This window comes from Bos indicus x Bos taurus, chromosome X, assembly GCF_003369695.1.
Source record: "Bos indicus x Bos taurus breed Angus x Brahman F1 hybrid chromosome X, Bos_hybrid_MaternalHap_v2.0, whole genome shotgun sequence".
Lineage (NCBI taxonomy): Eukaryota > Metazoa > Chordata > Mammalia > Artiodactyla > Bovidae > Bos > Bos indicus x Bos taurus.
The window spans coordinates 84,868,056-84,886,171 of record NC_040105.1 but is presented as its reverse complement, the minus strand read 5'-3'; the positions used below and the strand labels follow the sequence as shown (position 1 = coordinate 84,886,171).

General features: G+C 41.6%; 1 protein-coding gene and 1 non-coding gene across 8 annotated transcripts in view; both read right to left on the bottom strand.

The window, feature by feature from the left end:
- Positions 1-18,116, bottom strand: part of DCX (doublecortin) — a 125,153-nt gene that overhangs the window by 65,059 nt on the left and 41,978 nt on the right. The gene's annotated exons all lie outside the window — the stretch shown is intronic.
- Positions 4,832-5,022, bottom strand: LOC113888306. Its single transcript, XR_003509942.1, has one exon. It is a non-coding gene; the product is annotated as a U2 spliceosomal RNA (small nuclear RNA).

Sequence of the window (18,116 nt, the reverse complement as noted above, 5' to 3'; positions counted from 1 at the left end):
TGGCTTAAAGCTCAACATTCAGAAAACAAAGATCATGGCATGTGGTCCCATCACTTCATGGGAAATAGATGGGGAAACAGTGGAAACAGTGTCAGGCTTTATTTTTTGGGGCTCCAAAATCACTGCAGATGGTGATTGCAGCCATGAAATTAAAAGACGCTTACTCCTTGGAAGGAAAGTTATGACCAACCTGGATAGCATATTCAAAAGCAGAGGTATAACTTTGCCAACAAAGGTCCGTCTAGTCAAGGCTATGGTTTTTCCAGTGGTCATGTATGGATGTGAGAGTTGGACTGTGAAGAAAGCTGAGTGCTGAAGAATTGATGCTGAAAAAATGATAATGGACTAACATATTATGTGTGGTTTTTTTAGACAATAAAAAGCAATGAGTTTCTTGCTTGGGAGATGTTCAAAGTTTAAAAGATAACTTACAATAAGAAGAGGTTTTATTTTGCATGGTAAATGAAACTAGGTGATGAGTAAAGTCTTTGACCCGAAAACATTTCATGCTTCTAAGAGGGGAAATTGTCAGTATCTTTAAAATAGCTAGACTTCAAACTCTTGCTTTCGTTTCTACACCTTTTGAAGTTTGGTTTTGTTAATTTCAGCTAAGCTCTTAAACTGTTATTATAAACCCAATCTTCAGGTCCATTGGGAACTATCTCCTTATAAAATGTGAAACATAAACCAATCCCAAATACCCAGCTAAGGAAATAAACAAGTTATTTTCCATCAAAGGTTCATTTGTAGCTTCTTGTTTCCTCTATAACTGATTTCAAATCATTTGTACCTTTCATTTACAGCAAAATTTACAGCTACAATACACAATGCTAATCCAGGGTTTACCCTTATCATAGCTGACTTGTTTTTGTCCCTCAGTGAATGACGGCAAACATAAGCATGAAAATGAAATTAGTGATAACCAAGCCAACTGCTTTATCTATGTCTTGAGTTTAAGGGATTAGCAATGGTCTCCCTGGAAATCTCTGGGTTTTATGAAAAAGAGGTATTCCAGTTAGTAGCAACCATGGAGCTGCTGTGGTAAAAACATTCATGATTTCAGCTTGCTCTTTATTTCTGTATCAGGAACCTGGGTCATATGGGAAAGGCTAGGGATTCAGGTAGAATCCTCTTTTTTCTGTCAATGGGACAGAAACATAAGAAAGGCCTTGCAAGAATTCACAGTAATAGATAAGAGGTCAAGAAAAGGATTGTGGGAAAAGAACAGGGTTTGAAGAGGTAAAATGGAATGGTTGAGAAGAGGTGGAGAAAGCATCATTACCTTATAAGAATTCTCTAGAATCAAAGTTTGAGTCAAAGTTTGTTCAAAATGCCATCTTTGTTCCATTTCTAGCATCTGCATTACCTTTCATCCTTTTCTCTTTCTATGTCAATTCTCTTTGAGAGACACTGAGTGATATTTTGGCAGACTTTAGGAGCAATTGTGATACAATAAATGTACTGGTATGTCCTTGTTTCAATTTTAATGTAAATATAGTTCCCTGGGGTATTCAGTCCCTACCTCCACTGGCCATCTCAGCTATACAACTTGAAGGCACAATTTTACCCTTAGGCCCCAAGGAGCAAGATAGGCTTGTGCCTGCTAATGAGCATTTGTTGTGGAGAAAACAGTGGTGTTGAGATCACAGGAAAATAGAAAACTATCAAAGGTAGGCTTCATTCTCGATCACTCACAACATTCCTAGATGAAAGCACTATTGACAAGTTAGGGGATGACTGTGGCAAGTGCGTGCGTGCTTAGTCACATCAGTCGTGTCTGATTCTCTGAGACCCCATGGACCACGGCCCGCCAGGCTCCTCTGTCCACAGGATTCTCCAGGCAAGAATATTGGAGTGGGTTGCCGTTTCCTTTTCCAGTGATAAAGTATGAAGTGAGTGAAGTGAAGTTGCTCAGTCGTGTCCAACTCTTTGCAACCCCATGGACTGTAGCCTACTAGGTTCCTCCATCCATGGGATTTTCCAGGCAAGAGTACTGGAGTGGGTTGCCATTTCCTTCTCCAGACTGTGGCAAGGGACAGCCTTATACAAAGGCAGACTCACAGGGTGAGATGTCTCCCTGGGATGAGAGTAGAGAGATGGTAAGATGCCGTACCTTTGAAAAATGCCTCTTCCCACGTGTGTGTGCATGCTTAGTCCCTCAGTCATGTCTGACTTTTTGCAACCCCATGGATTGTAGCCCACCAGGCTCCTTTGTCCATGGGATTTCCCAGGCAAGAATACTGGACTGGGTAGCTATTTCCTTCTCCGGGGGGGTCTTCCTGACTCAGGGATCAAACCTGGGTCTCCCACATTGCAGGCGGATTCTTTACTGTCTGGGCCACCAGGGAAGCCCCTGCCTCTTCATATACTCCTGCCTGAATACCTGGCTTTTCTTCATTTTAAAAACATCAGAATCACAACTTTTTGGCTTTTTAGGTCAAAAAATTATATTTAGCACCTATATGGTAGATGCCATGCCAAGTGCCAGGGGTACACTGATGAACAAAAACAGACATGGTTTGGGCACTCACGTTACTTACATGCTGGTAGGGCAAACATATTGATCAAATGGCTACCCAAACAAATGGAAAATTACAACTGTGGTAAGGCTACCAAGGTGAGCTACATGACGCTTATACAAAGGAACATAATTTACACTACTTGTCTACCTATCTATCTTCTTATCTGACTCCCCCATCCCCTGCCACTGACTTAGAAAAGAAGACCATCACCATAGTAGTTGATGGTAAGGAAGAACTTAACCGGCCTAAACTCAGACAAAGGTGCAGAAGTCCTTCCCCTTCCCCTAATACCTCTTTGGAACTGGTGAGAACATCTGCTCCATCACAGATACAAGCCAACTGGGAGGCTGATAAGGCAGAAGATGCCATGTACATGTGAGACAGGAGGATGTTAGTCAAGCAACATGTTGGTAGTGGTGATTTGAATTGGTTTGTATTCACAGTCCCCTGGCAAAGATCAGGACCCCAGTGGACAGAGTAGGAGGGTGTATGGGATAGAGCAACCAAAAGAGCAGAGAGGACCACTCAAGAGCCAGTTTTGCCTGAGACTCTGGAACCCCCATTTGGTGATCTTGAAATTCACTAGGACTAATCATTCATCTTCTTCGCCACAAGGGCCATAGCTTACAAGCACTCTGGTTTCAAATAATACTTGAGTCTTGAAGATGCTGTACATCTAGTTTTATTCCTTAGTATGCATCGGATGTTATACTTTTCCTACTTTTCCTTGCCACATCTCTTTCAGTTTATGCCTGAGAGTAGGCAGGAAACTCGTTGATACAACTACTTATTGGGAGTGGGCACAATCACCCAACCCCATCTTTGGTTTTCTCATGTGGGCTAGACAACAGATGTTCTTAATGAAGATTAACTGAAATTTAATGGTCCTAATTGCCATTTGCACGGGCAGCAGATAACATTCAGTTCACACGCTGCCTTTCATGCTCCTTTATGCTTCGTCACATATCAGATTTGTATTTGACTGGAGCGAATCTGACTGGCAGTACCTGCTGGCTATTCAGTATCAAGATGCTGGCATAGCAAAGGCTCACAGTCCAGGGAAACACAGAACTGTGGTGAGAATGGGCTTTGCTAATTTGTTTCCTAATATAGCTATGCTCTTGAATTCTCAGTAATGGCAAAAAGGGGTCATTTTGGTCTGGGTGGGATTCAGGATCTGTGTTAGGGAGGAAGGACAGACAAGACACTTGGTAGACTGATTTCTGTGTTTTTGTGCAACCTGATCCTGCTCTCTTCTGTTTTTTAAAAAAAAAACTATTGGAAAGGTCTTATAAAAGTGAGCAAGGGATGTGAACATCACTGAGGAGAATATATGATAGATTCAGCAAATACTTGAGGAAGATGCTCCATCTCAGCAGTAACAAGAGAAATGCAAATTAAAACTAAAACAAAAGAATTACACTATTTCTCAACTATCTGATTGGCAAACATGAAAAACAAACTGTTGGGTTGGCCAAAAGTTTCATTCAGGTTTAAACCCAAAAAATATCAAGTGTTAGTGAGGTTTTCAGGAAATTAAATTTGTCAGCTCTCTGGAAGGCAATTGGTTGTAACTGATAAAATTTTAAATGTGTGTTTTTTCCATAACCCAGCAATTTTTATACCCTTTTGGAAACCCTGGCAAGCATGTTCAAGGAGACATGTACAATGCAGCATTTGTCATAATAACCCCAGACTGGAAGCAAACTAAATGTTATTTAGTAGGGAAATAGATAAACTATAGAATACTATGAATCTGTAAAAACCAATGACACAGTAGATGTATTTCCATAGTTACACACAATATATGTATAAAAGTATAGATAAAGCTCTGAAAAGTTGTAGCCACAAAATTGGTTATCTCTGGGAATGGGTCTGAGGTGGAAGAAACCAGATTGGTCAAAGACATCTTCACAGTTTTATCTGTAATACCGTAATATTTTACAAGCACGATGTGTCCAGATATTATTTATGTAATTGAAAATCAATTTAAAATTTAAAAGCAATATAGTTATGTTAGAGAATTTACAGACCAGAGAAAAGAAAAAAATATGCCTTATCCTGCCACCTAAACATTCCCCTATGATAACTATGATGTGTATTCTTCCAGTATCTTTTTTTTTTTTTTTCAGGAGATATGGGAAGAGCTTGGACAACAGAGAAGAGATGGGTGTGAGGCATGAGAAATGAGAATAGAGCCTGATGAGACTGACCCTGATAGTTCAGACTTGAGTGCCAGGGCTTCAAAAATCCAGTTGCCTGTGAGTTTAGAACGGCACTTTCATTCGGACTGGCAGTTTTGTCCCTGGAGAGGATGCACCATTCTTGGAAGTACTGAAATACCAGGCCGATGCTTGGAGTGGATGGCGCAAGCTCCTATTCCAAGTCCCTGCTCCAAAAATCCATTTAATATACTGTCCTCAGATAGAGGACATATCAGGTATTAAACTCATAAGAGCAGATACTACACTTGATCTTATTCAAAAGACTGAGAAGTGATCCAGTATCTTTTTAATATTTCATATAGTTGTGATCTATAACCTGTATCTTGTGCCTCTAATACAGACATCTGAGTTGGATAATTTTCTGCTGTGCGGGGCTGTCTTGTACATTGTAGGATGTCTAACAGCATCCTTAACCACTATCCACTAAATGATAGCAGCACTCCCACAGTTGTGACAATCAAAAATATGTCTAGACATTATTAAATGGCCCCTAGCAAAATCGGCCCTAGGTTGAGAACCATTGATTGAATACATCATTAGCATAATGTCATGAAATGAATCTTCATAACCTATCCTACGTTTCCAAACTTAAATCCAGTGAGTTGTCTCTATTCTGTTCTCAGCTCCCTGGCCTGTGGATTCCAACCCTGGCCTTTAAAAGAACTTGACCTTGCTCTCTGACTGCTCCTTTTCTAGGTAAGTTGATTTGGGACTCCTTAACCCAGAACTGTACTCTGACTTATCACCACTAAAGCAATTAGACAGTAAAAGCCAAGTCTCTTCCCCTGACATCTGTGGACTAATGTTCAGCTCATGGGACAGGGAACAGGGATAGCAATCAGGAAACCCAATAAGACTGTAGAAAGTAATCAGTCCAGAGACACAGCTGTGGGTCAAAACCACTGGGCTAAGGGCCAAGGCTGAGAAGAGGAAGCCAACTAGATTTTACCCCAGAATCAGCTCTCAGAACAATCAGAAGCATGGTTCCCTGGCTAACAATGCTTAACTCTTCCTGTCTGTTTTACTTAGATATTTTCCAGGCCCCCAGGGCATAATCAATTCAGAGACCATGGAAGGGATGGCATCTGTGCTTATATTCCAAATCGATAAGGAGAGGTTAATGCCAGAAGTCAGGCTTACTCTATAAAGACACATTTACTAAGCACCACGTATCAAACATTGCTAGGTGTTGAGGGTGCCAAAATGACTCTGAATTGCTTTTGTCTAAAATCTGTTTGCCACGTGATTGCCAGAGAAAAACATCTCTCAGGAATCAAAATGTAAAACTAGTGAGAGCTCCCTTCAGTTTGAGCCCTTAATTAGATCACGTATCACCAGTATTTCACTTTGCCTCTTACAAGGGCCTGGGGAGTGAAAATTGCATTATGAGGTTCTGTGGCTCCAAGACCCCAATTCAAAGAGAGGACTGAGTTCATTTCCAGAGCATAGGGAGGGTGGTATCAGATTTCATCCTGTTAGCTCACAACATGGAAATTGGAATTTCCTGCTCCCTACACTCCAAAAGTGCTCGTGTGGCCCAGGTTTCTGCAGCTCTGAGTGAAGTTGGAGGAACCTCCTCTTGTGTCCCTGTCTGTCTGGCCCCTCACTCCGGTGCCCCAAGGGAGTGCAGACAGGTTGAGCACTTTATTTCCTCAGGGGCTGGATCACTTCCCTGTCTGCCCATCTGGCCTTTTCCTGACAAGATGTTGCCTGACAATTTGAGATCTGCAGACACAAAGAAAACAGAGCCAAATGAGACTGACCCTGGTGTGAAATCTGGAAAGATGATAAAATATCCTCGTAGCAGGAAAGAGAACGTGGCAGGATATGCCTTGTAAATAACCCACTGTCTTCTACAGAGCGAGATGAGTTCAATCAGGGGAGTTTCCACAATGCTTTCTTGAAATTTGGGGTTTTATTGTACCCAGGGTCAGTTGCAGGCCAAATGCTGGACTGCCTCCAGTTGGAGTCCAATAGAGATAATTCCTTGCTGTGAAATACATATTTAATAACTCTACTGAATGCCTATTTCCTTTGTCTTCTTGTAGTCTTTCCTTTGTCCTAGGTTTCTCTTGCACTAATGGGGCCTAAGGGAGTCACAAATAACAATGTGCTGTGTAGTAGATTACTCAGTGGCTGCTGGCAGCAGGTTCACAATACTGGGTCCCAGTAATAGCCCCTTCTCAATTTATATTTCCAAGTCCAAGAATTACTGGTCACAGTAATCAGGGGAAGCTTAGAGCAAAACTGAGAAAAAGACCAATTTGTTTTGTTAGCCCCCAAACTCCTAGTTGTCATTCTTTTCCTAGGACAGCCATTCTTTTCCTGAGTTGAACAAGCCATCCTGTCCTACTAAGACCCTTTATTTATAGCAAGATGTAAACATAATCTTGCTAAATAGCTAAATGCATTATTTTTCCTTCCAAGGCATTTCCAAGACATAAGTTGGAGGATGAGAGAGCTCATTATTACATTCAAAATCATACTATTGATACTTGCATGTTCAACTCGCATGAGCTCAGCCGTAGGAATAGGGGATCTAGGTCCCACGCCCTGTCATTTCTGTTTTCTCAAACACATTTATTGAAGTCATTTACTGAAGTGACCCTGCCATTTATGTTTCATCTGTGACGTGGCAAACTATTAAAATTACAGTGGGTTCATGGAAAGCCACATGTGGAGAGACAGGGGTTCTCCCTCTGTGGTTTTGGAACATTTAGCCACCAGGCTATATGAAATAAGTGTGGTTTTAACATTGCCTCTTCCAAAACCATAGTCTCCATTTCATTGAAAAAAAAAATCCATTTTTCTCAGGCCTCAGGTCCTGCAGCTCTCTGTGGAAAACAACAATGGTCCAAGTGGCCTGATTGAATTTAAAGGCCTTCCAGAACCACAGGGTAGTGCCAAACCCTATGCTTTATTAATTATGCCATGATTATTTTATCTTAGGGGACCTGACTCTTTTTGTTCACTACATTTGAATATTTCCTAGCTCCTATCAATCTAATGTTGGAACATGTTGATAACAGTTGGGGTTACTGGCAACTGGATTCAAGAGAGTAGATATGAATTTATGGAGAATTTAAAATTGAAGAATCCTGATTACTACCCTGTATCTCTTGTTTCCATGTGTGGATGGAAACCATCTTTCTCCCTTACATGAGGTTCTCCAAGGTTCCCCTGAAAGTGAAAAGTGAAAGTGAAGTTGCTCGGTTGTGTCCAACTCTTTGCAACTCCATGCTCCTCTATCCGTCCATGGGATTTTCCAGGCAAGAGTACTGGAGTGGGTTGCCATTTCCTTCTCCAGGGGGATCTTCCCAACCTAGGGATCAAACCTGGGTCTCTCACATTGTAGGCAGACCCTTTTACCATCTGAGCCACCAGGGAAGTCCACTAAGGTTCCCCTGGTTATTTCTTAATCTGTATCTCCTAATTTAATTCATATATTTATGTATTTTTATAACAGCTTTATTGAGAGATAATTCACATGCTATACAACTACCCATCTAAAGTACACAATTCAGTGGGTTTAACATAGTCACAAAGCCGTGCAACCATGACCATAATCAACTTTAGGACACTTCCATTACTCCAAAAAGAAACCTTAGGGATTTCCCTGGTGGTTCAGTGGGTAAGACTCTACACTCCTAATGCAGGGAGCCCAGGTTCAATCCCTAGTCAGGGAACTCGATCCTACATGCTGCAACTAAGAGTTTGCATGCCACAAAGAAGACTGAAGATCCTGCATGCCACAAATAAGACCCAGTGCAGCCAAATAAATAAATAGATAAAAATATTTAAAACCAAACAAAAGAAACCTTGTACCTATTAGCAGTCACTCTCAAAATCCCTCCAACTTCCCCAGCCCTAGGCAACCAATCTATTCTTTCTGTATACTAGTTCCATATATTTTAACAAGAACTTTTAGAAAACTTGTATTATCCAAGGGAATGACTCCCAAAGGGGTACTTTCTGGTGTGTGGCAGGTCCACGAAAGGAAGCATGTGGCACAGTGGTGGCCCTATGGCTGGCACATGTCAAATCGCACACATTTCCAAGAGTCAAAGGTAGTGGGAAGAGGAGCCCTGATAGCTCAAGCCAGCACAGCTGGAGGATCCCCCTCTTTGGCCCGGTTTCTTCTTGTAGGTCCTGGAGTCTTCAATCCTTTACCACGAAGCTTCCTTTCTGAAAATGGAACAGGTAAAGTACCCCCCAAATGCCCACCACATACACACTCACCCTGCTCCAAAGATTTCTAACAAGAAACATTTTAAATGATCCTGCTGCCATCCAAGGGGGAAGAAGTATATTTTGGGAAGATGCATCCAGTTTAATGATACTCATTCACATAAAAAGATACCAAAGGGCATTCCTTTCTGACCTTGAAGAGGTTCATGGCAGTGTTCTGCCCCAGTAGATACTTTCCTTTGTTGTTCTAATAGCTATCTATAGAGCTATGTATAACTTGTCAATTGGTTCAACAAACATATTTTGGGCATCTACTTTGAGCTTGATACTGTGCTGGGTGCCAGGCAAATGAAAATGAACAAAACAAACCATTTTTACAAATCCAGCCTAGGTGTGCCTGCCTTTTATGGAAAATTCTGTCTATTCTCCAAAAGGTACCCCAGAGCAAAATGTATCTCTCTTTTTGGCTATGCTTAGTTCCTGAACGTATCAACCAAATTAATCTTTGGTTTAAGACTTTGATGGCCCTGCTAAATGGCAAGAAATCACGTTAATCTATTTTCAGCCATTACTCCTTAGTCATTTCTCAGAATAACCAAACCCTCCCTGAGCAGAGCCTTGAGGGTATGGAACTCTAGCTCAATGGCATTTGGTGGAGGGAGAAAGAGGGAAGTTACAGGTCCTTGATACTCAATATGTGGTCCATGGAACAGCAATAATAGCATCACCTAAAGGTTTTTCAGAAGTGCAGAATCTCAGACCTCACCTCAGACTTCCTGAATCAGAAGCTGCACTTTCACAATATTCCTATTTGACTCATAGGCACTTCTGAGAAGCACGGGTCTACAGCAGAGTTTTTCAGCCTTAGTACTACTAACATTTGAGACCAGGTAATTCTTTCTTGCAGGGGGTGGGGGAACTGTCCTATGCATTAGAGTGTTTATTAGTATCCCTATACCTACTGGATGCCAGTAGCACCCCTCCCACCATGTTGTGACAAACAAAACTATCTCCAGGCATTGCCAAATATCCCATTGTTGGGTGGGGAGGGGGGAATAGATCACCTCAGATTGAAAACCACTGGTCTATAGCATGCTTTATTAATTTTCAGTCATTCAAGTATAACCTTCAGAATTTTTTCCATCTCCACATACACTTTTTAAAAAACTATTTTTTGCTCATAGAAATTAACCTAAATAGTAATAGTGATGAAATAATAGGACAGATGTGCCATTTTTTCTAGTACAACTAAAGCCAAATATAACGATTAGAATTTGAAATGCTTATCTAGGAAACCCATAAATATATCATGCATCATGGGTGGAATGTCTACCAACTTTTAGAAAACCCTGGCCCTGAGTACAGTTGTGGAGTAGGGCAGGTCCAAGGCATTGGACAAATTTGGGTTGCCAGGAATGTTAACAGGATGTATAGTGCTTAGAAGTAGAGAGAAGCCATTAAAAGCAAATTTGTTTCTCTACTCAACTTTGTTTCTGGCCAGGCCAAAGTAGTAGGTTTAGCTATTAGAACATTACACCTACCTATATTTTGGAGACTCCAAGAGTAGCCGTTTTGACTTGATCTAGCATACGGCTAATTTCATTTCCCTCCAAACTACTGGTGACTACACTGGTTCCCCAAATGATTCCACTATAGTCTGACACAAATTTCACACAATGCTTCTTTGGCCATATGTCAGTCTAATTAAAGAGTCTTTGCTTCTCCTGGCAGAACTGCCTTTCATATTCAGGGGAGATAATAATCCCATCTCTCAGTTACATCAATGATAAAATGACCTGGTTCACTGCTTCTCAGCTGAATCAACAGCCTGCGACCCCTGGCACATTGATTGCAGAAGGAAATATTTTTATGTGACTTTAACGTATGGGTCATTTACAACATGAGTTCCTTCCCACATAAAAGCCATTATAGATCCATGAAACTTGAACAGGGGGAAGGCAGAGAGGGGGAGGTGATAGAAAGGGAAAGAAAGGGGAGGTGAGACACAGAGAGAGAGAGAGATAGAGAAAAAAATTCTATGTAGGGTTGGCAGCAAATACATGCTCAGTGCACTTAGGAAAGCCCATAGGCTGAAACTCTGGAATCCTGGGGTTTCTGCTCCTCTAGAAGAGACCTAAATGATGCTTGTTGATAACACAATCCCCCACCAGCTCCTTAAAAACAAGAGGCGGCAAGACAAGAGCTAAAATCCAAGCAACTTTGGGCTCACTTTTCTATGATCCCACAACCTGTGTTCAGCTCTAAGTGTCTGGTCTACCACTTAGCCAGAAGTTGAGTGTCTGCCTCTCCAGCAGCTGCAAAGTAGAGGCCTTGTTGTTGCTGTTCATTTGCTCAGTTATGTCTGACTCTTTGTGACCCCATGGACTGTAGCTTGCCAGGCTCCTTTGTCCATCCCCAACTCTCGGAGCTTCTCAAACTCATGTCCATCGAGTCGATGATGCCATCCAACCATCCTCTGTCGTCCCCTTCTCCTCCTGCTCTCAGTCTTTCCCAGCATCAAGATCTTTTACAATGAGTCAGCTCTTTGGATCAGGGCAGAACCTGGGGCAACGATCTAGTGGATGGGAGTGCATGGGAGAGGAAGGTGGCTTCTACCTATAATTTACCTGATGCTCTTCACTACAGTTCTTCCCAGTGCTGCTTTCACTTAGAGGAAATGTTTGAAGTTAGGGGTAGAGGGTACAGAGTGGAGATATACAAGAGAGAAGGAGGGATGGGCTATCACTGACTGATGTTATCAGGACACTTTCAGTTTTGAACGCTGGGACACTTATTGTGAGTTGGCTTTGAGAGTCCAGAGCACATTGTGTTTGTTTTAAAGGCCCTAGAGATTCACCTTGAGAGTTTTTTTAAAAACCTACACCTGCGCTCCCTACTCCAGACTAACTTACTTCTGAAATTCTGAGGGGATCCTATTCATCAGCATTTTAAACAGCTCCCCAAGTGATTCTAATTTATTTTCCCAACATTTTATTATGAACATATTCAAACACATAAAAGTCTGTGTCTCCTAGATCGTATAATCAGCATTTGCTATATTGTTTTAACATATACCTGTCCCTCTATCAACCCATCTTATTCATGCATATGTTTCAAAATAGGCTGTAGACACTTCACCCTTAAGTACTTCTGTAAGCATATAATTAGAGTTCAATATTTGTTTCATTCAGTGAAATGTACAGATTGTAAATGTACCATTTGATGAGTTTTGACAAATGCATGTACCTGTATAGTACAAACTCTTATCAAGATTAAAAAAAAAAAATGAATCTTCCCAGTGAACACTCACCCCCACACCTGAGGGGCCATCAGTGTTCTGTTCTGATTTTTTCCAGATGATTTCAATTTGTAGCTGAGGTGGAGACCCCCTTAAGGAAAGACACAAATTCCAGCTCCCCAGCCCTTTGTAATTGCATCAGTAGAGCTTATTAGCTAATAGCCCTGGAGTCAGCTAGCTTGAGGGCAAGTCCGGCTCAACCAATTGCTATTTGTGAGATTTTAGGCAAGTTAACCTGTATGAACCCCTGTTTCCTCACCTATAAAATAGGGATCATAATAGTAGCTATCACACCAGGTTGATTGGAAGACCTAAGTGAGATAACATAAATAAATTAGCAATAAAGGTAATGTTAATTAAGTTAACATGCTTACAATTGGCTAGGCACTGAGCTAATTGCATGGATTATCTCATCTAATCCTCCCTACTGTTAGGATCCCCATGACAGATAGGAAAAGAGGCTTATAATGGGGAAGTACCCTGCCCAGAATCACACAGCTACTACTTGGAAGAGCCAGAATATAATCCCAAAGTGCTTTGATTTCAAGAATCAGACTCCCACACTGTTAACTAGTACACTTCTGCCTCTATTCCTGACACACATAGTAAGAGCTCAAAAGTGCTGTATATTGTATTGCATATCGTATCATATAGATTTACCAGTTATTTATATTGTGTTCAGTTACAGAGTCCAAATGAAGGAATGAAACCTTTGACCCAAGCACGCTCAGCAGCCCAGCGTTGCTGGTCCACACCTTGGCATGATCATCTATATCTATTGTGTTCCTAATAATGTCCTTTCCTTGGTGACTCTGAGAATCATCAGCAATAAGACCAGCCACTGTACTGAACAACACACAAAGGTCCTTGTGAAAACATCCCTCTGGAAGAAAGAACTAGGGGAAGCGCTTTTTTCCTATTAACACATTCAGCTCCCTGGCACTCTGTTCTGCAGCTGTCTGAGTGCTGCAGTCGCTCAGACAAAGAGCTTGCTGGAATATCAGTGACATCATCCACTTCAGCTCTGACAGACTTGCCAGGAGCTGCATGATTAACATCTCCACGGTACCAGAGAATAGGCAGAGCTCACTCAAGCTACACTATGCTACTCTTCCTCCTAATGAGAATCCCATTAAATTGGACAATTATCTACACCCTATTCAAGGTGGCTTTTTATGTGCAACCAGAGCCCATTTTCTTCCAAAGTAAGGCAGCATCACACAGAGCCATCTTACTCCTCAGTCTTCCTTATTGGGCCACTCCTTTCTAACAGGCTGGATGATACTGGTTGGTTGGCAAAGGGAAGAGAGTGGCATGCTCTGGGCAAGGAGCAGATGGATATCTAGTAGTAAACTCTGTAGCCGAGCCTTAAGAGGAAGCACAGTGACAGCTGAAAACAGAACAGTACTTCTTTTATCACCATCAGAAATCCTATGAATGGCTATTAAATCTATTTCAAAGCTTTGGAAGCTCTGTTCAGCAGGCAGGCAGCAAAGGGAGGGGGAACAAGATAAGAAGGGGTGCTAAAACTTCAGGCTTGGTGCTCCTTTGGAATCTCAGATTGCCAGGCTTCTTTTAATCATGTGACCGGTATGAGGGACCCTTCCACCATGGAAGGGAAATAGCTGGCAATTTAGTTAAACAAGTGCCTGGGGTTATGATGAAGTCAGCAATTAAGAGGTTCTTTCCAATAGAGGAAAGCTGATAACAATGCAATGAAGTGAGGTTCTCTGTTAGGAAGGTCAGTGTTCCATTATTGCAACACCCATGGAGTTAATGTCCCCAGAGAATCATTACTGTGTATTTGATACAAGTTATTGAACTTGTGGCCAAAACACACCAAGGCTGGCCTTTCTAGCCAGTATCCTATTATCCTTCTAGTCCCAAAGCGGCTGAGCATTCCGTTTAAGTATAGTGCTGTAGGAACACAAGGACCAAGTTCAAGACACCAGAAATACCTTCCCTGGTTCCTAATTCCATGTGCTGCATGCTCAGTCACTCAGTCATGTCTGACTCTTCGTGACCCCAAAGACTGCAGCCTGCTAGTCTCCTCTGTCCATGAGATTTCCCAGGCAAGAACACTGGAGTGGGTTGCCATTTCCTTCTCGAGGGGATCTCCCTGACCTAGGGATCGAACCCATGTCTCTTGTGTCTCCTGCATTGGTAGGTGGATTCTTTACCACTGAACCATGTGGAAAGCCCTCCTGATTCCACAGAAGAGGAAAAAAATATTTGTGTGAATTTTGACGAACAAAACTGATCAGTCCTTTAGGAGATTTTGCCTGTGTGGATACTCTGACCTTCAATCCAAGGAGTCACATATCTTAGGGAGTGCTCTAGTCCTCTCTCAGGGTTATTAGTACACAACAGTGGTGTGTGCTGAGCCAAGAAATAGGAAAAACTAGTTGTATTTACTCTTGTTTTTTTGGAAAAATTATGGTTTCTAGGACAAATATCTCAGACTTGCTAAGAGCTTACATTAGGCAGCATCAACTCCTGGCTGAAAAGAGAGTCCAAACTACCATGCATAGCCCAGTTGAATCCAGGACCCTCAGAAGTAAAACAAATTTTAAAAATCAATAATAATATTAATAGAGGCCAGTTTTGAGTGCCTACTATGCACTATGGACTCTGTGACAGCTATGTTTAATTATCACAAGAGACTTCCGAAGTAGGAATAGTGTCTGGGATATTGTAATTACTCAATAAATACTACCTAGAGTATTATTGTACCCATTTTAAAGATGATAAAACTAAGGTTCAAAGAGGCTTAGTAACTTTCTTAGGGTGACAATCTATAATTGACTGTGACACTTTAAAGAGATTTGGAATTGGATACATCCTGCCTTATTCTCTCCTAAACAAACCCAGGCTCATTAGAGTAACAGCCATGGGCTCCTTGCATCTGCCCTTTTCCTACTTTGATCCCTAATTTTAGAGTCCATAAAATTACACTGAAATTTGAGAGTAGATGCCTATGTGGGATATATCACCACTATGGACACAAAGGAGTTGTCTCTTAAAGTTATTACAGTAGAGCCTATGCCATAATGAGAACCTCAAAGGAGGCAAAGAAACCAAGGCCCATTGGGCAGGCCTGGAAAGAGTGTTAGGGTTAGGCTAATCCCCTCTACAGTCATTATGTGATTCCTACTATCCACCCACTCAAGCATAGACCAGAGGAGATTTAAGCAGCTTTCTGTGAATAGCCTACGCAGCACGAAGGCAGCATTCTTGAATTTCCTTACCCTTCAAGTTGATTGATGGTTTAAATGATTTGTGAGTCCTACTCTTGATTGCTAACTTCATATCTTAGGGTTCCTCCACTCATTTATATTTACAGTGCAGCACCTGGAAAATGATCTGTTGCTCTTAAGTAAACACACACTTCACAAAGAGTCCTATCAGAATAAAATATAGTTACCCGAGCTAGGAACACCTTTCTCTGCTACTCACTGGAAAAACACCAAGGAAAGGCACTGGCCTATAAAACAATATAGTTGCCTTGGTCATCTTGACTAAGTGGCATGATGTGATTATCAAATTCATTAGGTTGTCTCTAGTGAGAAATGAAACAAAGGACAGACTACTACAACAATCCAATTCCCCCTACTTTGCCTACACTTGCCACAAAGATTTCCAAAGTTAGAATTGACAATAATATTCAGCACCATGGACAACACCACTAGATGTTAACTGTGAGAAACAGGGTATGGGACACATTTTACCTCCCTGAGTTTCTCCTCTTTATTCTGCTTGCCTCCCTTAGCAATCAGGTATTTATAAAGATAGTGGAGTGGGTTTGATACTGTTCTATAGGAAGAACCAGGAATGAAACAGGGGAGGGCTTTAGAAAACAGAGTTTTAAGGAAAAAATCAGAATTGAAGGCAGCTGTGGCTCAAAGAACCAAGTGGATTGAAATGTGTTCTTAGCTAGTTATTCCTGCATTATCAACACTCCCAAAGACATAGCCTTTAATCTAGTGATGAGATGGAGCATGCAAACGGCAGTTGGTAGCCTTGCTGACCCTTCCAGAAACCTTCACCTTGACACTGGTCTTTTGGCAAAATGGTCCTTAGAAGCCCCTGCCTAAAAAGGAAAGGGAATGTAAGAAAATAAGAGAGGCTATATAGATTTCTGTCCTATGAAATACAGCCCAGACAAACCAATTTGGAATAAACTCCTATAAAGGGTGGGAATGAGGAGAACATGCCATTTCAAATAACCAGCTGACCACTGGGTCTTGCCAAACAGTAAACTAAACTAATGAAAATGAGAGCTGAAAGGACCCTTATACATTCTCTAGCTCATTGGTTCTCAAATGTGAGCTTGCATCAGAATCACCCACAGGGCTTGTTAAACCAGATTGAGGGCCCCATCCCTAGAATTTCTGATTCAGAAGGTATCATGTAATCTGGTAATCTGCACTTCTACAAATTCCCAAGTGGTGTTGATGCTATTGATGGAGGAGGAGCACACTATGAAAACCTTGTTCTAGTCCAACCTTTTTCAGAGTATAGGAAAGGCAACAGAAGCCCTAAAGGAGCAGTGACTTGTCCAAAGTCACACAGCTGGTTACAGTCCATCTACTGAGTCCTACATCCTGGGCCTCCTGATTATCAATCATGTGTTTTTATTTCAGAGTGTGACAATCATATTTAGTCACTATGGTAGCATCTAAGGGAAAACTATAAAGGAAGGTGATCACAAGAGAAATGGATTCAGCCTTTTCTTTGCTTCAGTTTCTAGCATACTTGTCAAAACAGTGCCAAGCCAGATGTGAGGCTTGACCCTCCATAACAGCATCAGAATGGCTCTCTCTACTTTGATTACTCTTTTGGTATCAACCCCATGCAAAATTCACACCAAATTGATTGCAAACTAGATAGGATTCCAGATTTAGCAAATAAAAAGACAGTTACATTTGAGTTTTTCAATGTTTATCTTTAACTCAGATTGTAACTGAGTGTTCTGTATTTAATCTGGCAATCTGAATCCTGAAATATGAAACTGCCAGGCAGTTTGAAAAAGGGAGTTACCTTCTCAGCTCATGGTTCAACTATGTCCTCCCCCACCCAGACGCTAAGAGGCTAAGAAACACCTGACCCCTCCACCTCCTGCCTCCACCTGCTGCCTGCCAAGCTTGTTGGGGCTCTATTGAGACACAGTAGAAAGGCTGTGATTTGATGAACAGCAAAAAAAAAAAAAAAGAAAAAAGCAGCAGCAGCTGAACTGGTATCCTCCAGTATTTTTCATTTCTATGAAAAGTTTGATTCTGGTTTCATGCCCTGTGATTAACCAAAACAAGAGGAAGACAAATAAAAATTCTGTACAGCTGTTTCACACTGACAGACCTGACCTTCCCAGCTGAGGGTTCTTTGTGCTGGGAAATTGTTACCTAGCAACCATGCCTTGCAGCTGCCAGACTCCAAACACTGAAAGCATGACTTACAGAAAAGAAGCAAGGAGAAAAAGGGTAGGGTGGGGACTGGTTCAATCTGAGCTTTGTCTTAGGGTCTAATACTATATTCCAGTAAGAGAAGACAAGCAGGAAACTAAGTCCCTTCCTGCTGTGCTTCAGCTGCCAACCAGGCTGCTTGAGCTCAGCTTCTTGTCACCTCCACCTGCTCTAGCAGTTAACCCTGGTAGGGTTGAAGGAGGAATGGGGATGAAGATGCTTCCCAGAGATGTCAAATATTCTGTGTGGCACACATGGCTCTTACTCTTTGGCAAGGGAGCACATCTTCAATGCACATTTTTAATAATTAGGCATTTCATTCTCCTTCCTCATCCTCCTTCCTTCTCCTCCTTCTGTCTCTCTCTCTCCCTCTCTTCCCCTCCCTCCTTCTTTCTCTTTCTTTTTAAATTTCAAATACAGGGGA